At 39.6% G+C, this 27710-nt stretch overlaps 1 protein-coding gene across 10 annotated transcripts in view; it reads left to right on the top strand.

The window, feature by feature from the left end:
• Window positions 1-642: 642 nt before the first annotated feature.
• The window catches only part of dlgap4b (discs, large (Drosophila) homolog-associated protein 4b), a 134328-nt gene continuing 107260 nt past the window's right edge, over window positions 643-27710 (top strand). For 6 of the 10 annotated variants that reach the window (XM_061784729.1, XM_061784727.1, XM_061784726.1 and 3 more), the window contains exon 1: window positions 651-913. The gene's annotated coding sequence lies outside the window, so the exon portion shown is untranslated. Of the gene's footprint in view, window positions 914-23355; window positions 23826-27710 lie in introns of those variants that run through there. The other 4 variants (XM_061784731.1, XM_061784723.1, XM_061784733.1 and 1 more) reach the window with 3 other exon arrangements.

Raw genomic sequence — 27710 nt, 5'->3', positions numbered from 1 at the left:
TTGTCTCCGGTAGTTGGAGCCACTCTAGTACGACAACAGTCAATTGACAGAGAATACTTTTGAGACCTAAAGACATTGAGAAAAACAATGAGCAATAAAAAGCAATGTCGATTGTGCAAATGTTGCAGATACTCCTCAGTCAGTGTGCAAGTGGTGCAGATGCTACTCTGGCTATATGTATATACGGTGCATGATTTAACAAGGGGGGTGATTACTTTTTCACAGAGGGCCAGGCAACTTTGAAAAGTAGTTTTTTTCCCTTAATAAATGAAATCACCATTTAAAAACATCTTTTTAAGTTCACTTGGGTTATATTTGTCTAATTTGTTTGATGATCTGAAACATAAAAGTGTCTCTGCAAAAATATAAGAATTTGAGAAGGGGGCCAATCCTTTTTCACGCCGCTGTAAAATAAAAAGTATTAAACCTTCTAGTCAAGTGGTTGCTTTTTTATTGTAAGGTGAAAGAGTATTTTTTAAATTAGCCTGATTAAGATTCTTACAAGCCCCTGAAATAGAACCGCTAAATGCTTGTTAAAGGTCTATCTCTCTTTCACTCTGCTCAGTTATTAGTGTGCAGCAGCGTCCTCTGTGACACACAGAGGCAGTCCTCCCCTCCTCTTCTCCTCTCCTCTCCTCTCCTCTCCTCTCCTCTCTCTCTCTCAGTCTCCATCCAAGCACACATCTATCACTGACTCTCTCCGCCTTCCTGTGCAGTCGCCTATGGAGGAGTCGGTCCGTCGTCCCTTCTCAAAAATTCCCCGGGTGAGTAGAAGAGGACAAATGCTGATTTTCACTGCAAAGCGGCCGCCGTTCATCTTCGTGTCTTGGGAAGTTATTTGTGGTGGATGGATAGAAGCAGCTGAAGTGGTCGTCGTCGCTCCAGCGGACCAGAGGATACGCGTCAAGCCAAGGTAAAACTGTTGTTGTGTTCAACTCCAATTAACAAATAAATACTGCACAGGAGAAAACGTTGCGTTTAAGCGCCTACAAATGTGACTCATCGGCGCAGTAAAATCGGGACTCAGTGTTTGTACACAACCGTGCGAAAGACAGGCAATTTCCTGCACAAAGTATGAGTGGTTTGAGGACAGTTCCTTGTGTGCGAAATGAGGTACCCGCCGGTTTGTGAACAATATTTGCCTACACACACCATGGCCACAAACTAATGAAATCCAATATAAGAGATGTATCAAAAATTATGCATTTGCCAAGATAATTATCTGCTCATTTTTGAGAGAATGTTTTGCTGCTTGATGATGTAACCAAAATATTAGAAACAGCTCTTTCTCAGTATGATGCAGTGCAGTTGTGCACCAGAGCGAACTAAAACCACTTATTAAACATTGGATTCTCAAAGGGTGACAATAAAAAGGTAAACATTATTATCTTTAAGAACATTTTTGGTACAGCTCATTTTTGGAAAAAGGGTATTGTGGCTGGTGTATGTTAGCAGCAATATCTACAATCTTAATATCATAATAATAATAACACAATGGAAACTTTAAAAGATATGTTGATGATGTCATGGATGTATTTAAAATTTTCATTATTTGGACTGTATAAGTAAATGATGTCCAATGTTTAATGGAAGTAGCAATAATATTCCTTTCATGTGTAATTCTAATCTTATTATCCTAGTTTTTACAAGTCCTGAATCATCATGATACTTAATTGTTAAAGACTGTTCTGATTCTGACTGGATTTTTTTATATAAAGGCTCATATGAATACATTAAAATGTCAACAGAGGGTTAAATCAACTTGTTGAGCGTACTGGCATGCTGTTTTAGTACCGTTATGTCCTATAAAATCCATAAAGAACTTTGCAGGTTGTAGTGAATGATGCAGGGGAAATTTTCAATGAAATATCATACTGTTATGAAGCTCCTGAAGTGAAACAGAAGTGTAAGAGATTATTGGCTGCCCAGTTCTAGCCCACCAAGAATAATTGCTGTATTGATTGACACCTCTGAAAATAGCCATGGGACCAGCTGGACTCTCTTCAACCCGATGGGCACAATAATAATGACAATAACAACTGACATCTATTACCTTATTTCCTTGAATAGCAGATGGGAGGAATCTATTAATTCAACTGTAGATGGGGGAGGGGAGGGTGTTTATGCTATAGGTATTTTGAATATGATATTAGGCTAACTCGTTTACATCATGCGTTAAGTCTCCACACTTTTTTATTTATCTCCAAGACTGTTTGAGCTTCAGTACTGCTGTTTTGGCTTGCAACAGAGAGCAAATGGCCTGAGCAGTATCAATAGTTATCAGAAATTATGTAATATAATCATGCATTCAGCCATAAATATCTATGAAGTAAAATAATTTGCTACCTGTTGTTTTTTCCTGATGGGGAAAAGGGAGGTGTCTATTTGAGGGAGGCGTTTGTCAAAGTGGATGATGTACCAGCTATTAATTGGGGCACAACAATAAACATTATATATTTCATGTATTACAATGGCTGCCGCTTACCAACTAGAGCATCCAAATATTTAGCCAAGGAGGAGAGAGGAGGTACTTTCAGTTCACAAACTGTCAAGACCACAACTTTAGGCCATTAATATTATACTGAATCGTTTTATTCCAGATGTAACTTTTCTTTACAATTAATGTTATTACTATGGCTTGTCTATACAGATAACTAAAGACAAGGTGTTTTTACTTATATGCACGACAGCAGCTGTATCCGTTCAAACCCGGCACTATCTTCCATGCCATCAAATTAACAATGGATTCAGGACTAACTTGCCTTTTAGCACACTTTGGAGTGACCTGAAAAGCAGTCTGTGTTAGTGGCCTCAATTTTCTTCCCACTGCCCTCCTCCCCAAAAGACAAAAAAATTGTAGGTTATGCTTACTCAAACCCATCTAAATCCATCTCTTGTTCTCACTCTCTCATCCATTTCACTCTCTCTCTCTTTCTCTCTCTCTCTCTCTCTTTCTCTCTTTGCATCCTGCCACTATGCACTCACTCAGACTGTGTCTCATCACATCTTGTCACTCTAACCAGCACTCTGCCCTCCACTGCTCATCTCCCTCGCATGCACACAAAGACGGACAAAAGCCCACAAGCAATGTCTAGCTGCACCTCTCCACAGTACTTGCATGTACAACTTGTCATTAAATGTTTGCTTGTGTCTGATTTCTTAGTTCTTTGGTGATGGTGTGGGATGCTGTTGGAGCATTCCGCTGTACGCGATAACCTCTTTAGCCTCAGCACTGGGTTATGTGTAAATATCGCTGCAGTCTGATGAAAATCCTGTATCTCCACTTAATGATGATTTGAACCTTTTAACTTAATTCTGGGTGGCACGGTGATTGACTGGTGAGCACATCTGCCTCGCATTTCTGAGGACCAGCGTTCAAATCCGGCCTGGCCTGTGTGGTGTTTGCATATTCTCCCCGTGCTTGCGTGGGTTTTCTCCGGGTACTCCGGTTTCCTCCCACATCCCAAAAACATGCATGGTAGGTTAATTGAAGACTCTAAATTGCCCGTAGGTGTGAATGTGAGTGCCAATGGTTGTTTATTTATATGTGCCCTGCGATTGGCTGTCAACCAGGTCAGGGTGTACCCCGCCTCTCGCCCCATGATAGCTGCGATAGACTCCAGCATGCCCGCAACCCGAGTAAGGATAAACAGTATAGAAAATTGATGACTGAATGAACATAATTCTGTTGTCCGACATCTTGTTCAGCCAAACAACTACCGAAAACAGTCTTATAGTGTATTAGGCGGTGTATTCAGAATTTATACATAAGTTGTTTAGCTATGCTAAATTCGGTTGTAAAGTCATAATTATTGTGAATATTTTTATGAAAAACACTTCTAGGCCCTAAATATAAAACAAACAAATAGTGTACGGTGGTAATTAAGCATGCTCTCATGTGCCATGTGACAAGGTATTCTTATGCCAGTGCGCAAACTAGTAACCTCAAAACCGCGTGGTGAGATCATCGTAAACCGAGGATCCCTGTACCACCAACATATTTGCTGTTTTGGCAGTGCTAAAATCATCATATAGTTACCCCAAACACCCCCTTAATAAGAGTCTTTATGACAGAATAAACTAAGGTCATGGAGCAGAATGATGGATGATCCAAAGCATACCACATCACAGTGACAGTGACTGCCACGGGCATGTGGGCTGCTAATGGAACAGTTTCAATAGTGTTTATTGATGATGTGACTGCTGGCACAAGTAACAAGATGAATAGGGTATATGTGCAACCTACTTCAGCAAAACAGGTTGAAACACTTTCTCCAGGCTGGTGAATGGCGAAGGGGATCGTGACAAAGCACCCGTAGAAGCTTTAAACATTTACCATGTCTTCTGTTTAACACCAGCTGTCACCACATAGCTACCAAAGATGACTATAACCTGTGTTTAGGTTTAGTCTTCACGTACATTATCACATTCGCATAAGCAAAGGATATACCGTAATTTCTTGTGTATAACGCGCATTTTTTCCCCCAAAGAATTGTCAAAAGTAAATAGTGCACATAATACATAGGTGTAGGGGAAATGGAAAAAAAACTTTCACCTTTTATCAGTGTATGCCGCTATCTGGAGGTTATTGAAAAGCTGTACACTTTCATTCCAATATGCCATCACCACCTCGAGGTTATGAGAAAGGTGTACACTTTCATTCTAATATGCAACTGCGACCTAGAGGTTATGAAAAAGGTGTAGCCTACACTTTATGACACTAGGCCTACACTAGGATGACATTAAACTGTCTGCTCACATTAAGACGAATGCTACAAAACATTTTGTTGTAGTCGCTATACATTATTTGTATACTCCTGCTAACTCTTTGGCCCTCATTTACTAAAGGTGTCTAACAAAACAAAAATAAATGTGGAAGCGGACCTACTAATCTTGCACACCCAGGATTGTTTAAATGAAACATGGCTTTCATGGGGTTGCTAGTGATAGATTTCTCTTCTGTAAATCAGTAGTACAGTATGTTTGTTTATCTCTTCCACTAACGCCTCCAATTCCATCACTTCAAACTTCATTTTGCACGTGCAGTGCTCTGTCAAATGTTCCATGGTGAAAAGCATCAGAGCTACCTAAAGCACATAAAACTCTTTTGAATATGGCGGTCTCCACCATTTGTACACCTGTTGCCAACAGCGTGTGCAATATGTTAGCGTGAACACACAATTTAGTGCTCCCTTTTTGGGATCTTAGTAAATCAGGCCCGATCTGTCCTACTACTGTTGTCAGAAAAGCTCATTAAAGACAATCGAGTTACTGGAAAGATGTTTGCACAGTGTAGTAATTTGCCAGGGATAGGGACCGAGCCCTTACATGAATAGCGGAAAAAAGGTGGAAATGACAATAACCACAGAACAAATATGTGAAAATTCTACTTAATTACAGTAACAAAGTTTTTGTACCCCGTTAAATTACAAGAATGGTTCCTTGGCACCAAGATGCCACAAGATGGTGCCAAAGCCTTGTCTGTTTGGAAAGTAGGACTACTTTTCTATTAGAGAGGGCTATGATGCTGTTTTGTGACATTCTATGGTGTTTTAAATAAAGCAGAAAAAAGAGCAAATATATTAGTTATTCAGTGAATAACGGAGGATAGGTTAAAAAACAAAATTGTCAATAGGCAGTGAAAAACTGTACTGTATATGCATTAATTACAGTCGATTATGGAGGTCTGCATTTCACGTCTTTCATATTACGTATTGTGTAGACAGAAAGACAAATGGCACCAGATTAAAACCGCAGAATGGACGTGGGGGATTCAAGGGCGCCACATTTCATTTGAGTTTTTTGTGTGTGTGTGACCTCACTAAGTTAAGAAGGATGCATATTCCACAGGGTCATTTAATAATGTATAGGGCAGCCCTGTATTAAATATCTGCAGTAGTGGTATATTGTGTTGTATTCCTCAGCCTCTAGGGGACCAAATTCCACCATGTGAACACATCACATACTGTATTTTTCTCTGACCAATTACAATTAAATCACATACTGTCTTTTTTTATTTTTCTAAGAGATTTTTTAATATGATAAATTATGCCACAAAGGCAGAATCTCAAAGAATGAAACATGCCAAATAACATAATAAAGGAATACACTCTCATCACAAAAAGTGAAGAATAAGGTAGCAGGCATCTATATTTAAACCTCCTGACTGGAGAGCTACAGATGTTATCCTCCCTTGGGTTGGAACGCCGTGTCTGTCAGAGAAATAATATTTTTCAATCTGCCTTTTTCTACTTTCTCCTTCTAAGGCTTTTTATTTTTTTATTTTTTTTATTTTTTACTTTTTATAGAACTAGGTCACAACATCTTTGTATTCCCATGACAGGTGCAAGTTGCTTCATTTTAGGAGTGTTTGCCATTTGATCACACTCATTTTATCAGCTTTTCAGAGCTCTGGAATGTAACAATTTTGGGAGAGAATGAGTTACTGTTTTGTGCTGTTCACCATGGAGTAATTTGCAGTCACAAATAAAGGACGCAGCATTCAAATAAACTTGTAGGGATCACATATAGACTGGATTATGCTCTGTAGAGAATAAATTGGTCCATTATCACTAACACCAGAGTGATTGCTGTGATAACAAAGGATCTCCCAATCACATTTTTTTGCACCCGAGTCTGAGTCCGAGTCTTTGATTTTAAGCATCTGCCGATACAGTCTCAATCCGATACATAGAACTGCAAAAACTTTTAATATTTGAAAGAACCAAAAAATAAATTCGCAACAAGGAAAATAATCTTTTTTTTTTTTTTTTAAACAGCGAATATAAAAAAAATTTGGTAATCCTAATTGACCTAAAACGTGAAAATTTCAGTCTGATTTAATGTCAGACAGTCAGGGGGGAAGACTGCTGTTCCTGCTGTGCGCGCCTTGGCCTCTTAGGGGCAGTGTGGTACGATGTATGCAGGGAGCTACACGTTTGAAGAATAGAAGAAGAAGGTCGCGATTTTTATGTATTTAATTTAACTCGTTCTTCACCGATTGGGAAGACTATATGCCTGTGAGTATTGTTACATTACCTGTCTGTATGTGTTACTACGGAATTTGTAGATAAATTTTGTGTTTGACTGTGCGTTTGTGTGTGCGAGTATCAACACGCACACACAAACGCAGTCTGCGTGTCACTTTCAGTCAAATATTATACCGGTACTAAAAATACCCTGAAAAGTTACATTGTTTAATATAAAACGAAGCTATTACTGTTCCATTTGGCAAGATCTTTGTACCTTTGGATTATATTGTCACTTTGTGACATTTAAAATGTTAGAAAATTAATAAAACCGTTATTTTTCACCCGATCTCGATCAGCTGAAAATCACACGATGGACCCCGATTTTGATCACGTGATCGGATCGGACATCCCTAATGATAACAATTGTACTGAGTGAAAACAATGACATTTAAATGAGATGTCACCGTTCATTTAGTAATTTTGTCGTTGTCACCAATTGGTCCTGTGTGTTTCTGGCAACAGAGCTACAAAGGTTCCTAATTGGCTGGCGATCTGTTTTACGTCACTTGGGCGTTCTCTGGGTTAACGCCACACAAGGATTTTTTTTAATGCTTCATACACCCGTCTGTGGGGGAGAGGCGGGGTCGGGCCGGCGAGGACACTTGGCCGGGTGTCCCGGCACTCAAATAACTGTTGTAATGTTACTTGTGTTTAAATATCTAGACTGTCTCACGATTGTTCTGCTGTGGTTCTCACCCCTAGTCCCCTTGTCCACTCTGTCCCCTAAAAAACACTTTTCTGTCCGGCTGCATTTTCAATAAACATCAGATTAATTAAAATAAATAAATAAAAATGCGTTTCAAACTCCCCTGTTGCACAGCAAAACCTTTCCAGCACAAAGGCATACAGATCCACCATTCTGCAAGGCCATGCACTGAACAGGACAGGTTTAAAAAAAAAAAAAAATGGATTTACGCTTCTAAATAATGAGCAGGTTTCAAATTTACAATTGTTGGCCCCAACCGTTTTCCGAACATATCAGGGAAGAAAAATGACATTCCCCCGCCCCAAGTATAATTGTGCAGGATAATATTTTAGAGACAACAGAGAATCAGGCCTTTGCTGACTTTTAGTGAAAGGGCGAAAATGCTCAAATTCGGCCCAATTATTGGAGTGTGTGTAGCCTGCTTTAGCCAAAGATGGCTGGCTCAGGAATGGATGCTTGTTTCTCCTTGCCTGCAGCTGCTGCCTACTATTCTTATGTTGTAATGGGATCTTAAGGTGTGCACCTGCATTGTACAGCCATAAAATTATAGACAGCGTATTGATCAAAGACAAATACAAAAAATAAAGGTGGCATTGTTTCACAAATCTGAACAGTCATTTTATCACTGAAGCGAAAGTTAATAAAACACCACTTGCCAAGTGCAGGCTGTCCAGAAATATTATGACTAATACAGTGTAGGTGATCCAGGGTGGCCATAGCAATGACGGAGAAAATGTTCTCCCTTTTGCAAATCAGTGTATATAGTGAAATATTGTCACAGTAATTAACCGGCAGACCACATCATTCCCACGGACAGTAGAACAATAATACAGCACATCTTTTATAATCAGAATGGCAGCTCATTGCACCCCACCCCACAGGTACGATGATGGCACACTCCAGTCAACTGGGATTTTACATAACTTTGTCATGGGGTCATGCATGGGCCAGAAAATTAACACACCTCACAACCTTGTACTGGGTCCAGGAGATGAGGACTATAAAAGGCTGCTTGTAATATGTTCAGCGATGCTTTCAGCACGTGAACAGCTCGCCATATTGTCATATAACGACTAAACTCGACAGTGTGCCATTTCATTTCATGTTGCCAACTTGTGACAGTAAAGTGATACGATTCTAAGGAATTAAAGACAGAAAAACACAGGTTTCAACCTATTCTAAATGATGTTTGTTTATATCCAGGACATTGATTTTCAATTTGGACCAGGACATCTTGGACAATTATCAGGATGCATCCATCCATCCATATGCTATACCGCTTATCAGGGTCGCGGGTGAGCAGGAGCACGTCCCAGGTGACTTTTGGCAAAATTATTCAATCAATAATTTTTTTTTTTGTTAATTAAGCACCATTTTCATTTCCATTTTCTGTACCGCTTTATCCTCACAAGGGCGTGCTGGAGCCTATCCCAGCTATCTTCGGTCGAGAGGCAGGGTGCACCCTGAACTGGTCGCCAGCCAATCGCAGGGCACATAAACAACCATTCGCGCAGACATTCACACCTAAGGGCAATTTAGAGTCTTCAATCAACCTACCATGCATGTTTTTGGGATGTGGGAGGAAACCGGAGTACCCGGAGAAAGCCCACGCAGGCATGGGGAGAATATGTAAACTCCACACGGGAAGCCGGATTTGAACCCAGGTCCTCAGAACTGTGAGGCAGAGGTGCTAACCAGTCGTTCATCTTGCTGCCTAATTAAGCACCAATTTTAATAAATTTTGAAAAATAATATAAAAAATGTTTAGATGCTTGTATTGCTGTCAGATTTCATTAGATCAGATTGTACTTTGATGCACTTAGGTAGAACATTATTCGATGTTCTTCCCTTGGATGCAAACCTCTCATCCTTGTAACAACTAAAATTCAAATCATTTGGACAGAAAAGATATGCTACTTTACTTGATGTTCTGGAGATAATGTATTAAACGAAAATTCATCTTGATATTGAAGGAAAAGAAGATTTTGTTGAAATATTTGTTTGTGTCCTCATGCTATTTCTGTGTACTCGGGACATGGTTTTTGTCACGTCGCGTTTTGACCTCTCTCCGTGGAGCCACACATCACATCAGCTGGCTTAGCCACTGCATCCTAACAACAAGGCTGTTCCACACGCCGGCCCGCATTAAGATGCAGAACACTCTCCACGACTTTTTCCTCATTGATCCTAATCCTTCCCCTCTCCGCAATGAATGATAGCCACAAGAGCTAGCAAATATCTTGTCCCTGACACGGAGGAACATTGCTTAACATAATGAAGAGAGTGTGGCTGGGATGAAAAGATATCTCTCAGAGGAGAGACCAAGCTGTCAATTTAGTCAATCATAATGTTTCAGGCATGGCCCATGGGGAGACAGAGAGATGGCTAATTTCATGCACACGTCAAGAATTCTGCAACGCTGGAAGGTAGAATCAATACTCATGAAATATCGAGTAATTCACAAGAATGAATATTAGTTAGGTTGAGCCTCATCATTTTCTATGCATGACATTAAAAGATACCCGTCTTTGTAAAATGTTGGTTCGAGGTTGAAACCTGTTTTTGATGTGACCTTTTTCTTCTTTAGGCAGCAAATTTGCACCTCCGTTGCAGTCAAGATTTGCAGGGGTTGTGGGTGAACACAAGCCTATGGCAGCTGGACTAGTCGCCAGTCAATTACATTTGACTCATTTATTTCACTCACTTACTGAAACAAACTCAATCAATTCGACAAAATCAACAGGATTATCGATCCGCTTTATGCGGAACGTCATGTGACCAAACCCGGGAAACGGACTTCCTATGTTCAGTATGCTGCGAGAACAGGCTGATGACATTATGGTATGAACCTGAACTTGTTTTTGGACAAAAGTTAAATACAGGTATACTATTTATTGATAGATATATGATAGGATATATGTAAACACAAACAAAGCATAAATCATATATGCTCATGTTTGGTAGCTCTTGAGGACATCTTGTGTAAAACAAAATACAGTGTACTGTAGATGTTTGATATTTTTACAGCTGTTTGGCTCGGTCTCCTGCCATAGGGCTCCGCCAAGCACCTAAATCGGAAGGAAGAGCTTCGACCTTTTTTTGCCGAATGCGGAAGTTGTTTGCGCATAGCCCCTATTAATCCATCATCATGCCAAACCCCAAGCCACAGATACTATATGACCACATTGATAAATTTATGTGCAGTGTTGGGAAATTTGCTTTGGAAATGTAGTTGGTTAAAATTACAGGTTACCCTGCTGAAAATGTAATAGGAGTGTAAATATTTCAATTACTTTCTCAATGTAATATAACTAATGACATTTGATTACATTTTGATTACCTTTCTTAATTTTTAATGAATGCATCAACAGGACCCATGGACATGTCCTCTAAAAAAGTGGGTGAAATCGACAGAGTATTATTTGGGAATTAACCACATATTTGTTCTTTACACAAATTAAACTAATAACAAAACATGATAAAATGAAAATAGATAATAAAAAATGTGTTGTGCTGTGTGAATGATGAATTTCTGATGATAAATTACACGCAATTAGATTAGAACACCCTGTCAAATTCTACATATTCAACATCATCAAAATTATGATAAGTGGCTCTTATATAGCACTTTTGAGGACATCTAGCTCAGCTTTCACACACACACACACACACACAGACAATTAATGCAGAGCTCTGTTTAAAATAATTGGTCTTTAATCCTCAAATATACCTCTGTGATGAATTAAATACTTTTATTGTTCACATTTGGGTCTGTAGCGACCAAACAAAAAAATTAGATGAGCCTACTCTGTGGTAATAAATTCAAAGAGAGAACGAGAACAGCTGGAAATTGGATCATTAGCGTGCATAAATTTCATCCAGAGTATGTAGGCAATGAAGAACGTTACATTACAACAGAAGGATTTTCTCTCTCCGATTGTATATTGACTGCTAAAGTATTCTTTGCGGTGCAAATTAGTAGTACTGAACTGGATCCTGCTTGCAAATGAAAAAAAAAAGTTTGTTTTGCATTCACAAAATTAGCTGACATGACACCGAGTCCTTTGCTTAGAGAAACATCATTCTATTGGAAGTACGTGGTGCTTAGTCACAAAGTTGAAGTAGCTCGAATACCTGGCCTGGAGTAATGTTGGTTCTGTCCTGTGGGCTGGAGTCTTGTTGGAGTCGTTCACTGACTACATCAATGGCTGCAGTGGTGGGGATGCATGTGAACTGCGAGGTGACGTGAAAAGATACCACGGTTTCATCTGTAGCAAGTCTCAGGTTCTGGACATTGTTGGTGAAGTGTGTGGAGTTTTGGACATAGTGTGGGGTATCGCCTACCACTAGGGTAAGAATGGTGGCTAGATATTTGGCAGTGTTGTAGGTGGGGGGAGTTGATGCTGCTGACGATTGGTCAGAGAGACGCTCCTTTCTTGTGAATTCATTAAATTTGATTTTTTAAATCAAGTATCCATCCATCCATCCATTTTCTGAGCCGCTTCTCCTCACTAGGGTCGCGGGCGTGCTGGAGCCTATCCCAGCTGTCATCGGGCAGGAGGCGGGGTACACCCTGAACTGGTTGCCAGCCAATCGCAGGGCACATCGAAACAAACAACCATTCGCACTCACAGTCATGCCTACGGGCAATTTATAAATCAAGTATCTTCTAAATTAAAAGTAAAAGACTCCTCCACCTTTATTACAGTATACACATATTCTTGATGAAAGTTTAATGGCAAAGAGAGAGTAAAAACCTCTGAGAAAAAAAATACCCCAGCGAAAATACTGAGAAATTATTTTAACTGCACAGCCATTCTTATCAGCCAAGGGTACATACTGTATGAGTTAACCCATATAATATTAATATTAAACAACATAGAATTGATACTGACTTAACACTAGTTTTCTTTTTAACATATATTTTTCCACAAAGTGCAAAGCAGATTAACAATGAATAAAATCAAGCTAGCCTTATTTTATCCTAAAAAGAGTGTGGCAACTGGCTTTGCAGTTATATGTCATTTTAGCAGTTTGGCACTAATCCCTACCAACCTTTCTGGCTCATTCTCGCTAGAAGTCCATGAGAACTTGATTGAGCATTGTGGAGGCTGTGAAGAAACCGAAGAACGACTTGCTAGGCTGGAGAAAAAAACTGCAGATTGCCCATCGTTTTCCTTGCCACTAGCCAATAATGCCGGTGACTGGGGCTGTATTATACAATTTTAATCAATGACAGCATAACTGATAAGCAATTTTCAGCATATTAAATTAACGATTTCAGGACGGTGTTGTTTTGAAGTTTTTAAAAACACAGTCATATAATATAAATTATTAATTCTAAGGCTCATCCTCTCAATCATATTTCCTCTTGTGAGAACATATTAGTGAATGGTGCTTTTTTTTTTAATTGTTTGTCAATCAAACCACCGGTACTGTGTGGATGCTCGAAATGGACCCTTTAACTGATTGCATTGTAGTTGCAGTGAAAAATGTACATTTAAAACTCCGACATCGCCTACTGGTTTTTGGCATGCCATTATCTGAGCTGTCTCAAATTCCACTGCTTATTAAATGACATATTATTCATACTGCAGAGGAGAACATTACTACTGAGCAAATAATTAACCTTTTACGTATATATATGAATTAGTCGAGTGGAAACAGTAATATTACACCCCAGTAGCTTTACACTGGAATCAGCTTCATTGATCATTAAGATCCAGAGACCCATTTAAACCGAATAGATAACCCTCATGAAAATATAGTCATTATTTCAACAATATCCATAACTACTAATCTCAGTTGTCAGTTGTGTCTTTATTCTTTGTTGCTGCATTATGTTGTGTAATTTTCATATTTAATGGCATTGACCTAATTTTCCTCCGCTCATAGTATATGTTGGCTTACAGGCATATCAGCAGCTTGTATGTGGCCCACATAGGTTAATGGCATTACAGGAAGGATTAAAATGAATTCATGAAAGATAATATTTGTATGCATATAACAAATGGTTTAGAGGCAAAGTGACTCAATGACTGCCTGCACTTGACTTATCACTGCCACCATAGCAATGCCATCCATCCATTTTCTGTACCGCTTCATCCTCACAAGGGTCGCGGGTGTGCTGGAGCCTATCCCAGCTAACTTCGGGCGAGAGGCGGGGTACACCCTGAACTGGTCGCCAGCCAATCGCAGGGCACATAGAAACAAACAACGATTAGCACACACATTCACACCTAAGGGCAATTTAGAGTCTTCAGTCAACCTACCATGCATGTTTTTGGGATGTGGGACGAAACCGGAGTACCCGGAGAAAACCCACGCAGGCACGAGGAGAACATGCAAACTCCACACAGACGAGGCCGGAATTTGAACCCCGGTCCCCAGAACTGTGAGGCAGATGTGCTCATCAGTCAACCACCGTGCCGCCCCATAGCAATGTAAATTAAAATAAAAAAGCAGTGATAATAATCACAAATTCAATGAATAAAGCACTTTTGCTTTAAAAGAAAATCTCAAAGTAGTACAATGGAAAGTAACAGAAAGTGTGTGTCCTACTGTCCTTTTTAGTGAAAAGTTGTGTATTGTTCTGTTAAGCCCCTCGTCATGGCCTGTGTGTCAATGGTTAAAACTTACAATGTGAGGGAAATCACTCGGCTTTCTCGGGTAGAAAATGAACTCAACCACAGGACCACTTAGTGTAGAATTGATTGTGCGCATGTGTATTGTGAGCACATTTTTCCGAGTGAGGACAGGATATTTCACAAGATAGCCAATCAACACTAAGAAGTATATGTGTTACATTCCTAATTTAGTGGTTGTTAACAAGATTAAGTCTAGTTTTAAAATCCCCTCCTGGAATTCAGCATTCCCAAAAGCCACATTTACATCGAACGTTTTAGTTCTGTTCGCCATGACACCATTCCAATTAGTGTTTCTGCCACTGAGTGTGTTGGTGGCAGGTGCCTGCATCAGACACAACAAATGGTGTGAAATCACAGCAGCAAGACAATATAACACACCCAGTCCTTTAAACAATAAAAACACAACTAGCTTCACAAATGGTATAAATACAGTACCTCCCTCTGTCGTAATCCACCATACTTTTGATTTAACCCTGCTCTACAGGGACATAATATGAAAAACTGATATTTCAGTTGTTTGTATACACATGAATGGGTCTCTGGCAAGCCAGGCCACCCATCATGTGTGAAATTACACAACCAAGGAATTTTTGGGTGGGTTGCCTATGTCACAAAATATGTCTTTCATCAGATTTTGGCTCAACTGTGATGCCACTGTCCAAGTAATTTAGCTCATACCTTGCATGACTAGGCAGCTACTGTATCTGAGCAAAGATCTAAGATAATTTCAATTGACAGCCAGACTACATAGGGAACCACTATCATGTCAAGGCCGAAAACTAAGCCGACCTTAGCATTAGCCAACAGCGTTATCAGCAATACCTTAGTTCCTGAACACAATATATAATGCTACAACCACAAAACCCTGTCTTGAGTTTTATCAATGTACAAAAAGTGACAAAGTGCACAACTAACTGTGTATTAGTGACTCTCCGTCTTGTTGGGTAGCCTCCTCTTGCTATGGGTAGGTATTTATTTATTTATTTTTGGGTTTGTTTGTTTGTTTTTCCAGGTTAGGCAATTGAGAACAGATTCTCATTTACAATGCTGACCTGACAGCAGAGGCAAACAAAGCAAAATAAAAGCAAATACAAAGGCATAGACAAATTTTTTTATAGTATGATATGGTGACATAATACACTACATTACAGCATACTGTATGTAGCAGTTAAAAACAGGTGCAGCGATCATGTACGCTATCCCACACTAACTTTTTAAATGATAATATAAGGATCAATGAGGTGAGTTTTTGTTGTTGTTTTTTTTTTTTTTTTTGCAGCGAGTTCCAGTCCTTTGGGGCAGAAAATTTAAAAGATCAACGAAAAGTAGTGCAGACTTTGGGAATGAAGAGGTTAATAAAATTGCTAGAACAGATAGTGCGGGTGGTGGTATGCATAGTGAGCAGAGAGTGAAGATAAACATAGACCAATGAATTTGTTTGCGTAGAGTGAGGAAAGGGTCAGTTGACCAGGGTTCACAGTGGGAGGTATAGGGAAGTCCAGTGACAAAGCAAAAGACAGCACAGCGTATGGTGTCTAGCCTGTGGAGGAGAGTTTTTGATGTTCACAGTTTACACAGTAGTACATCTCGGTAATGTATGACCTTGTGTATAAGCTATTACCTTAGTTGAAACACAGCTGTACATTCTCTGGTAGGCAGCCATGTTTCTCCAAAGATCAGTAGTCGTCAAGATAGCGCAAAGCCCTACTGGGGTTTGCCACACACCCCAGGAGAGGGATGCCAGAGGAGGAGTGACAAGGCAGCCTCTTAAAACCGACTGCTCTAAATGCTGTTTTGAGAGGGTGATAAGTGTGGCATGTCTGTATTTTGATTGAGGCTGGCGAAAGACATTTTTGGACTGTTTTAATTAGTGGCATCTGTCTGGGGCACTTAACCTGGGACAGCTCCATAGTACCATGCTTTCTTTCACTGTACTCTGCGCTCATCTGTAGTACTTCAGCATGTTTATCTGCCTTCACTTGATGATATCACACAGCATTACAACTTTATCTCTTTTGTGAATTACCTCCAGACTTAGTTTTCATAAATAAGAGGCAAGAGGAACAATCTCACTACACGACACAATCAGGTTGGGTGGCCTGTGCCTTGCACTCTATCGTGCTGGCGGAGATTTGCCACCGGGAAATTTATAGTCAAAAACCTATGTGCCCGGTGCGAAGCCCGTCAAGCCCTGGGTAGGTGCCCATATCGCCCATACCAGAAACCGCCCCTGGCGCCAGTCGCCGGAGTTAGCAGGCTAATTTTCAAAGGCGGTTTAATAAGTGAAAATGAATCTGCTGACACAGTGGCAGTTCCTACTGATCCATTTAAAAAAAAAAAAAAAAAAAACAGGCTTAACCAAATGTGCTGTAAACAAGGCAACGAGCTACTACATATATGACGTCACTTTCGGTCTCAGGCTGATGAGACCGTTTTCTCCCAACTTGGCACGGTATTCCATTTAATTCTTATTCACGAATACAATACTAATCAGAGTACCGTGTATTTACTAGTGCTAGCACATGCAATGTATTCTTGCAAAAAGAAAAAAAAGGGTTTAGTTCTCATTTAAGATCAATTTATCCTCCCAACTCAACTCAGAAAACAGTCTGGCTGACAATCGTAAATGTGATTGTATACCATCCATCCATCCATCCATTTTCAACACCGCTTATTCTGGTTAGGGTCGCCGGGCGCTGGAGCCTATCCCAGCTGACTTCGGGCGAAAGGCGGACTACATCCTGAACTGGTCGCCAGACAGGCACAGGACACATATAGACCTTGTTAGACTTATTCTGGCTCGTACATTGGCCACACAAGGGCATGGATATTTAATATAAAATCTCGCTTGACCTCATAAAAGGTGTAACAGAGAGTATATTCTTTGTAACCCCACCCCCTTCAGCCAAGTACTTCATGTGCTTTCCTGCTAGATGGTTTTGGAAAGTCACCTATGTGTTATTTAGGGCAGTCCTTGATGTGCTAAAGTGACAGAGCAAATCTAGTCCCGAGTTCCTCATGCTTTAAAAGTAGGCCAAATGCCGACCTCATTGCCTGCGCCGCTGTCAGACCAAATGGGAGTGGAGGAGAGAAAACTAATGAATGAAAAAAAATGTTTCTCTTAAAGAAAGAGAAAAATAGCTTTCTGCATCTATACTTTTTTACGTTTAAATAGCTGTACAAGATCACAGTATATTGATTTGCTTATGTGCACAAACAAATATGGATAGGTAAAAATAAATGATGGCAGAGAAAATGCCTAAGTTTTATGATGCCCAGAGAGATCGTACTGTTTCTTGTTTTATGTATCCTTTATTCATCAGGAATTGTCCCATTGAGAAACCAAATCTCTTCTTCCAGGGAGTCCTGAGCCAAGATGCCACACAGAAAGTTTTTAAAGTAAAGAACAGGGCATGTATAATATATATGAAACACACACAAGCATGCATGCATGCATGTACGCACACACACACACACACACACACACACACAAAACATTAAGACAAGCAAACACACTATAATAAAAAAATAAAAAAAACCAGACAAACAGGAAGCTTATGGTGCGGTGGCGAGAAGCATAATCAAGTCAGCAACAGCATCAGGTACAGCATGTTTCCTGTAGGGCTACATGTAACATATCTTTGAAGACACTCACTGTAGGAAGTGTTTGTAGACAAAGTTTGTTTTGCAACTGACTACATCAAAGGAACATTTAAACCATCTTATTTGCAGCTCGTCTGGTATTAAAAGTGGGAGTGTAAAAGGACCGAAGTCTGGAGATATATAAGGGCATCTTACCTAACTGTAAGGGGAAGAATGTATAAAAATAATCTATGATGGCAAGCTGTCACTGTTGCAGTGATTCAGAAGCTGAGTGGAAGAGTGGATGTCCATTTGAAAGCTGTGCTTTTGGAGCATTTTGTCCCACTTTGACAGATAGGGAAGCCTTTTAATGTGGATTACTTTTAGCTGAATGTTTTGACTTGTAAAAATCCATTCTCTGTCCTAAGTAAGCTATTGTCAAGGTGCTTTGAGGTCAGCTTCTATTATTACCTGGACTTTATTCATTCTTTTTTTCCCCTCCTGCATCTTAACTGATATAGCTGTTACTTTAACAGGGTAAAAAATGTAATAGTTTTGAAAGTAGCTTGTTGACTGAGGTGAACCCAATTTATGGTCTTTTCTATTCATCATAACATATATTGGGGATTATGTAAAAAAACAGCTTTAATATGTTAATACATTCTGATAACCCTGTAGCATGCATGCCAGGACAGTATAGCCATTGTGCAGCTCTTTAAATAAATACATTTCACCTCTTTCATCCATTGAAAGGTATCTGACTACAATTGAAGAGGAACAAAATTGAGAGAGGCCATAACAACAGAAGATGTTCTTAACTTCCCAGCGGGATATCAGCAACAGGATTAGCAAATTCCTGTGACGGCCTGACATTTGAACCCTAGGCTAGAACTACCTAGCGGAGTTAGGCTGCTGATAGTTGATCGTGATGGGGCCCTGACAATGCCTGTTGGTAATATTATGAATGTGCTGCACCAACAGAATCCCTGCAAGAGCTTGTGTCACGGTTTTTATGAGAAGGGCAGATTTAAGAGGGATTGGCGCTTAATCCTTTGGGGGTTGCCCATGCTGTGAGATAACAGCTGACTTCAGTTAAATCACTGATCCCCCACACTTACTGGAGAAATCTCTGCATGCTTAAAAATGCAACTCACTTGGTCTGAATCCAAGGAGAAGTCAATGAGTACACCTGCATTTGTAACGAGGAGTAACTTTAAAAATAAAGCGAGTTTTTGAAGAACCTTCATTTACCTTTGGTAAAAATAACGTAGGGATGGAGTTATTCACTTGGGGTCAAGATTTTTTTGACAGACTAGCATTGTTGCATCTACAAAACCCAGTAAAATCTTTACTGCGCCAAAATGGAATGCGTTCCAATAAATGCTTTTCAATTTTCTGTGCTTGGGTCAATTTGGAGGGGCACTGACATTTTATAGATTGTGTTGGACAAAAAATCAATGCTGTGCATTCAGGAAATTTAACAAGTAACCAGATGCAAATTAATGATTTATCCATTGTGTTGGTGTCATTGATTTCAGCAGATGGAACCAATACTTCCAGAAGTTATAGGAAGATTTTTGTGTAGCGTACTACATGTTGCTACCCAAGGAAACCTATGAATATTGTATGTAAACAAAACAACATAAACCTCAATTCTGCATACATTTGAAATGTATGGCTGCTTTTTGTTCTGTATATGTTCTACTCTATTCGAGCCAGTATGTATTGTGTTACAATTCAGAAAATGTATTCAGAAGTGAGAACAGTCTTTCTGTCTTAAAAAAAAAAAAAAGTCAATCACATTCAAGTGACAGTAAGCACCAGAGCTAAAGCACATCAACATGTAAAGTGCTTTGCTTCCAGCTAAGACTTCATTCAAAGGAAGTTGCATGTTTGACGTTGACCTCGTAGCATAGCCATGGCAAGCTGATAAAAATGCAAACTGTGACTGGGGGGGATGTTCGATCCTGAAAGCAGCAGTCACGTACACTTAGATGTACCCTACACTTATACCCTGCATTTACACAGCACAGTACCAACTCAGCTCTACTTGCCTCGGTTCAAGGCAGTCGGAAACAACAATAACGGAGAATAATGAGGGTTTCCTGTGATTGGCATAAGGCTATTCGCCTTGGTAGGGAGAGCAATTTTATTTAACTAAGTCTGAGGGCGGCAAGACAATGGGCCACTGCAGTAAAATGGAGATTGTGGAGTACGGGGGTCCTTGGATTCCAATGGAGTTCGCTTCATATAGTGGTGACAAATTTGTAAACTAATGCAGAAGTAAACACATAACTACAGTAATTATTTAAATGAAAAACACATCTAGGCCATAAATATAAAACAATCAAATGAAAAATGGTCCTAACTAAGCATCTCCTAGTTACAATCTCAAAATTTCATATGTTGGGAACTTGGGACCATTGCCAACCGAGGACCCCTTGCATGAAACTGCAGCATCAAAAGAACAGCAATAGTGTAAGCACACATTAGCATGTGTTTATCTGTGGCAATTCTAATAATGTCCACTATCCGTAAAAGTTACAATGATGTGACAAATGACAAATCGGTTTGGTTTACATCACCCCCATAGTGCTGTATCTGCTTTAGCTGATGGGAGAAGTCTAGCGACAGAAGTAGGTACCGTGCAGTGGTAAAACAGCATCAGATCTTTTTGTTTGTTTGTTTGTTTTAATACTTTGTGGTAAGACTTAAAACACTGCCCATGTTATATTTGAGTACAGCTTGCCTGACGAGCTGGACATTTTTTTCTCTTGTCTGCCCTACTCATATGTGTACAAATGTTGCGCACCAGCTGGAGCTCTTGTAGCCAGAACAGAGATCATGGAGAGGTCATTTTGAGTTTTCATTACAAAACCTGTGCTGTAAGCTTGTGAGTCAACTTCATTCAGCTCATCATGTACAGTCATCGTGTGGCAACATATCATATTAGCGTCAAATTCATGTCAGTGTACAGAATGGGATAGTTGCCAGTATTATTTGGTAAATGTAGCTCGGTTGCCAACTGGATGATCTAATGAAGTTTTCACTCAGGGGGGAAAAAGCAAAGGTCATATCTGAACATCTTGTTTCAGATGTATTTGTATTATTATGGAGACTGGTTAAGTTATTTGCTCAAACCTTTGTCCTGAATTTACACTAAAACAGAACTATGCACATGAAACTAGACACATTTGTATTCAAGAGGATTGTGTTTATGTAATGCGTCCAATTACCATTTTCTGAAGTACACTGCATGGGCACATATACAGGAGAGAGAAAAATGGGCAAGACGAAGCAGAATTTGCAATACAACGACAGCTTTGTCTGTTTGTCGCATGCAGCTGTGTGCCAGCCGTGTCATCTGAGGAGCTTCCTGAAGAGACAAAGCTAGCATTTTTCTACCTTTTACCCCGCTAAGAGCTTAGCAATATTAGCATAGCTATTATTTTAACAAAGGATTGTACACTATGACTCGACTGAAAAAAAAAAAAAAAAAATATGTGAATGTGCAGCTCCAGGGGCCATACATATGACTATTGGTTTTTAAAAAAAATTCATTTTAATCAATGTTTGTCTGCCAAAACTTCTTGTTTGCTAGTATGAGCCTGTGCATTTAACATGAAGTGCAGCCTGGTGTTGAAACAGAGGGAAAAGTGGTGTACTTGGATGTATTAATGGCAGTTTTTCCATATAAACCATAAAGGGAAAGTTGGTCTCCGGGCTTCCTATACCTATCTGTCTGGTTCTGAATAAGAAGTGTGGGCTAATTGAGTGTAAATTATATACTACAGCAGTTGGCATGCAGATGCAGTCTCTTCATGGTGACATTTAGAGGACACAAGCTGTGAGGCTCACTGACAAAGATTCTCATTTATGCAGAAATGTTACACATCTACATACATTTTGAATCAACGCCTGGAGAAAGTTGCATGGCCCTAATTTTGACAGGCAGCTGTGATTATCTCCACCTACGGCTGTGTGAGTGACGCATTGCAGGCCTGATTGCATCTTGCCTCCTCAGTGACTCAAAGCCAGAAACATTTGCTTGGGAAGAAACATTTCTTTGTCTGCAAACCTGAAAGTTTCTCCATACCACAAACACAACATTCTACTGTCTTATTGAGCATGCATAATATGTACACTAACAATAATTTCATTCTCCTTTGGTTTGTCTCCGGAGAAAATATTACAAGCAGTGAAACTCAATGGTTTATAATCTAGTGTCTTTAGATCATATAGACAGATAAAATACAAAAAGCAGATAAACTGCAATCTTGGTACACCAAAGCCAGGGTATGCCTGGGTTATGTATGCATCATGTGAAATGCCAAGAGATTAGCATTAGCATTGGCCTTTATTGAAGTTTCTTCCCTCAGGGTTTTTGAAGTATAAATACAACTAGAGTGTAGTTATTTATGTCTACCAAAAGTGGAAAATACGAACAAAGACAATAGGAGAGAGATGGGGGACTTGTCACTCAATCATTTGAGTTCAAAAGCCCACCATGGCTGCACAATGAACAACTGCATTCCTTCTTTATGTCAGCATCTATTCTGGTTTCCGTATTAAAACATTGACAAATAGTGTTATGTTGAACAGGATAAGCTGTATAGAAAATGGATAGATGGATTCGATGTTGCTTTGTTGCTTTGCGATTGTTGAAGCTGCTAATTCTTTTTGCAGTTTTTTTTTGGGGGAGGACACAAAAGTAAATGGTTAAAGGAAATTTAAACCAGTGTGCTGTAATTAAAATTGTCCATGTATTTAGTTGATTAAGGCTAGAACTCGCAAAATTCGCAATGTTAATCACTTTAAAATGCTTTTACAAGCATCATGTTCAATTTATACCAACTGTAAATTATTTGCCAACATGGGGTGTCAAAGTGGGCTCATAGTTATTGATTTGCCTTTAGCAGATTCAGCTGACTGCTCAATTTAAGGGAGATAACCCATTCCTACTTAATCATTCGCAGAGCTAATTTAGCTGATTATTTTTAACACACAATTGCACTAAGTAGTTGTAATAGAAGTGGAAGAAAACTGACAAAAAGGAGGCAGTATTATAAAAAACTCAAACAGAGTGTTCAGGAAGAAGGGATGATATGGTACATTGTATTATGCGTGCGTGCGTGTTCCCCTCCCCCATACTCTCTCTCCATGAGGATCACGGAGCACGATTACCGTCTCCATAGCAATTCTTATAGGTCTCTTTGGCAAGGTCACCTTCAAAAGAGAGAGCAAAAGGTCACCTTAAATAATAAGAGAAAATGTCACCCAAGAAATCTAAAACCTACTGCTGCACACCTTAGTAAAACAGTTACATTTCAAGACAGTAGGAGGAGGTGGTGGTGGTGTGGGAAATGTTTAGATGCGAGGAAAAGTGATGCCAAAAGAGATGAAAGAGAAGCATAGAAAGCAGAAGAAGGGCAGCGAGGCACGGGGGAGGGGTGTATAATAAGCAGCGTTGGGTGGTATTTGGATGAAGGCGAGCTCATCGGGCAGCGCTTACACATTGCATCATTTCACTTCCGTCTGCCAGGCAAACTACATCCATCCTTCTCACTTAGTTCAAATTCTTCCTGGCAGCAGTCCTGCATGGCCGCCACCCTCCTGCCCCCCACGGAGTGTGCTAGCGGTCGCCTACATCGGGCTACAATCAATATTTTAGTGCTCTTACTCCTGTGAGGTACAGGGGCCGAGGAGGAGGTGCTGATGGAGAGGCCGAGCGGGAGGAGGAGGAAGGAGAGCCGTGTACAAACAATAACGAGGGAGCGAAGGCTAGTTATTGGCTGTTAGGAGTGGAGATGTGGAAAAATTTGCAAACAGAAAATGGGACAAGTGGAAGCATCAGAATGGGTAAGTGAAAAATGAGTTAATTGAAGGAGACAAGCTGGTGTTTTTGTATTTATACACTACTGCAACTATACTAGTTTTGCATTATTGGCAGTGAGATTTTGTTTCTCTTGGTCTCCTCATCCCTGTTCTCATTTTGGTGGAGCCACGCTAACAAACTGTTGCTACGACTACGACTGTTAAAGCAATTAGGGATCATTATGGGTTGTCAGCATGACAAGGAGGACCGAGGGAGATCACAGAAGGCACGCATCCCCTCCAATGATAGTGTTGACATTATTCATGACTGTAATGATCAAGTGACTGTTGTGTGTCAAGTAAAACTAATGGCTTCCGGTCAAAGAATAGAAAATACATTTCTTTTTGTTCTCATAGTGAAGTGTAAAATTTCAAGAAATTGTTTGTTCTTCACCACAGGAAATGCATATCATGCAATTTCACTCCCATATAGAGCTCATAGAGTGACTTAGCAGATAGTGATGCTCTGGCAGGACCTGGCAGGTATTGCGTTTCCTTACACTATTTGCAAAAATAAATTGTCCTCGCAGAGAGGCGGCCAATTATTTAAATATTAAAAATCACATAGACAAGGGACATTTCTTTTGCCAAATACCAGATAAGGTTATGAAAAAAAATATATTTTTCATTCACAATTCCTATTGCCATAAAATTTGACATTTGAATTCAGGAGCAAATATGTGTAAACATGGGGTAATGGTGCACTTTAAAGAAGGTTAAAGAAGTTTAGTGTGCTGAAGCTAAAACTTTTAGGAGGCACGAAGTGGAGCATGAAATAGAGCGGCAAAGTGGGACAGTTTGCCACGCAGAACTAGAAGCAAGTCTCTTGCAGTATTTCTCTGGAGTCAGTTGCCCGGAATGATGACCATTAAGATTTCTGAACATGATAGGGATGTGCAATAATGCAGTCCAAATACTGATCTTTAGGTTATGTCCTCTCGGTCCAGAACAGTGGCTCTTAACTGTTATTAACCTGGAACAATGAATTTTCCTATTGTTACAAAGTCTCAACCTACTTTTAGAGAAGTTAGGAACAATAAAGAAACTGTATTGTTCATAATATTTTAAACACAACTACACATACTTGTTAAAAATATATTTTGGAGGACCTTATTAAAAACTGAGGATGACTATTACAACAGCATATCCAAAACTGAATATAGTAAAATTAGATGTCACAATCGCACAAAATACGTCCACAAAATGTCACATCTTGTCACTGATCTGTTTTTTAGGAAAGTGCAACATCAATAGTTTGTGTTCTTTTTAGGAAATGAATGACGCAGACAAGTGCAACCTTAACATTCTTAACAGTGTGAATTATTATGCTATTAAAAACATCAATGACATTTGTTATGTGAGCGGTTGTTCAAATGCATTTGCACTGTGCCAGTTTTCTTTCGACGTGCAATGATATTCAAACATATTTGACGTTGCACCAAAACAAATCGCTTGCCAGGACGAGTGGGAACTTGGTATGCTACAGGGGCATTCCGAATATGAAAACATGTACCGTTACACCCCAAGTAATAACAAAATACTCTTGTTGTCCAAATAAAAGACAACTCAGACCTGGAATGCATGTTAAATATTTCACTCTACAGTGGCTCCTCTGTTTACAGTTTTCCTACTACGGCAGCAAAGTAACCCGGATTTGTACAGTATATACTGTAAGTCCAGTGATTTCCAACCAGGGTGTTGTAGCGTATTAGCGTGTTGTGAGATTTCACTTAATATATATGAAAATTAATCGTCATTTATTATAAATTCATCTTTGTTCATCTATCTATGTCAGTGACCTATACTGACCGGTAGAACAATTAAATTCTCTTCCATGCGATGAAAGATGGTACAATAAACCTGTGTCTACACCTGTTGCCAGTCATACAACATAATACTTCATGTATATGAGTTTTGTGTTAAATTAAACAGGTCAGATTTCACACAAAAGTAAATTTGTGAGTAAATTGAGAGGTGATCATTATTATTCCAATATAGACACTTATTATTTCTGTTTGGTGGTGTGCTGTGAGATTATTTTTTTTAAGGTAGAATAGGTGGTTTGGCTCATTGAAGATAAGGAAACATTGCCATAGTCAATCACTAATCTGCATTAACGCAGTAGTAAAGTCATAAATTCTGTAAATATTTGTATGAAAAACCAAAATATAAAACAATCCAATGAAAACAGTAAATATGGCGGTAACTGAGTGTTCCTTCTCGTGCTCACGTATTCTTACGGCAGTGCGCAAACTAGTTCATTGCATGTCATTTGTACCCATGAGGCTTGAAAAGTTATATGTCAGTATCGTAGTAAACCAAGGAACCACTGTACTTTTTCGTACCTGTCCACAATCCACTCTGACCCACCAGTTAAGAGGTGCCTGTTGGAGTAAATCAGTGAGGCTCCCGAGAGAAAGAGCATCTATCCCTGTAATAGGTGACAAATAATTGCATATACATTTGTATAAAGTTTCTAATGAGATCCAAAACAAGTGCTGTATCAGTGATTCTGATTTTCTAAATATCGTAATGCCAATTCACACTTTCGGAGAGGTATTCTTATTTTTCTTTGACGTTTGTCTGTAAGTGAGAATGTATTTTAGCCAAGTGGTTGCAGATTGGGTGGCAACAGTAATCAGTGCCATGTACACATCTGATCACAGAGTTTGATTACGATCAAAGAGCTGCTACAATGACTGACGTAAAGCGTGGGTCACTGATGGTATACTGGTTTATTCGACTCCCTTCCCACACTCAGTAATAGTGTGAGTGTGAATGGTTGTCTATCTCTACAGTGCCGTGAAAAAGTATTGCCCCAGTTCTCAAACTCTTAGCTTTTAGCATAGCTTCCCCACTTTAATGTTTAAAATCGGAGGGGGGGGGGGGGGGGGGGACATGAATTAACCATGACTTGAATCCAATTGAAATGCAGTGGCCGTTCGTGCTTGAAAACCCTATATTTCTGCCGAAATCAATTAATTCTGCAAGGAAGAGTGGGTCAAAATATCCCCACAGAGATGTAAAAGACTCATTGCCAGTTATAGAAAACGCTTGATTTCAGTTGTTGCTGCTGAGGATGGCCCAACCAGTTAGTAGGTTTAGGGGGCCATTGCTTTTTTTCGTACAGGGCCAGGTAACTTTGTATAGTTTTTTTGTTCCCTTAATAAATGAAATCTCTTTTGTTAGCCCTTCCCCAGCTTTTTGGGAACGTGTTGCAGGCAACATATTCAAAATGAGAGCATATTTGCACAAAAAAAAAAAAAAAACATAATAACAACATTCATCAGTGTGATTCTTTGTAGTATATTCAATTGAATATAGGCCAAAAAGGATTTGCAAATCATTTTATTGTTTTTTGTTTTTGTTTTTTACACAACAATGTTAAATATATATATATAGTAATTGGTGACTCTAAATTGCCCGTAGGCGTGACTGTGAGTGCGAATGGTTGTCTGTTTCGATGTGCCCTGCGATTGGCTGGCAACCAGTTCAGGGTGTACCCCGCCTCCTGCCCGATGACAGCTGGGATAGGCTCCAGCACGCCCGCGACCCTCGTGAGGAGAAGCGGCTCAGAAAATGGATGGATGGATGGATATATAAGAATTTGACAAGGGGACAAATACTTGTGCCCCGTTATAAAGCCCATCCCTTCCCAATTTGCATATCTAGTTTTTCAAGCAAATGTTGAACTCTTCATATACTTTATTTAATTCCAATGGGAGTTTTCTGTTTACGCTTTGTCTTTGTCCATAATTGTTAGTTGTGTGAGTTTATGACGCATAAGGAAATGGTCAAATACCAATATTGATTGAAGGTTAGCGATGTCTGGGAGCAACGGATATAAACAAAAATCTTACTTTGAATTTC

Source organism: Phyllopteryx taeniolatus, chromosome 9 (assembly GCF_024500385.1).
Source record: "Phyllopteryx taeniolatus isolate TA_2022b chromosome 9, UOR_Ptae_1.2, whole genome shotgun sequence".
Lineage (NCBI taxonomy): Eukaryota > Metazoa > Chordata > Actinopteri > Syngnathiformes > Syngnathidae > Phyllopteryx > Phyllopteryx taeniolatus.
This window is presented reverse-complemented; position numbering and strand designations above follow the sequence as displayed.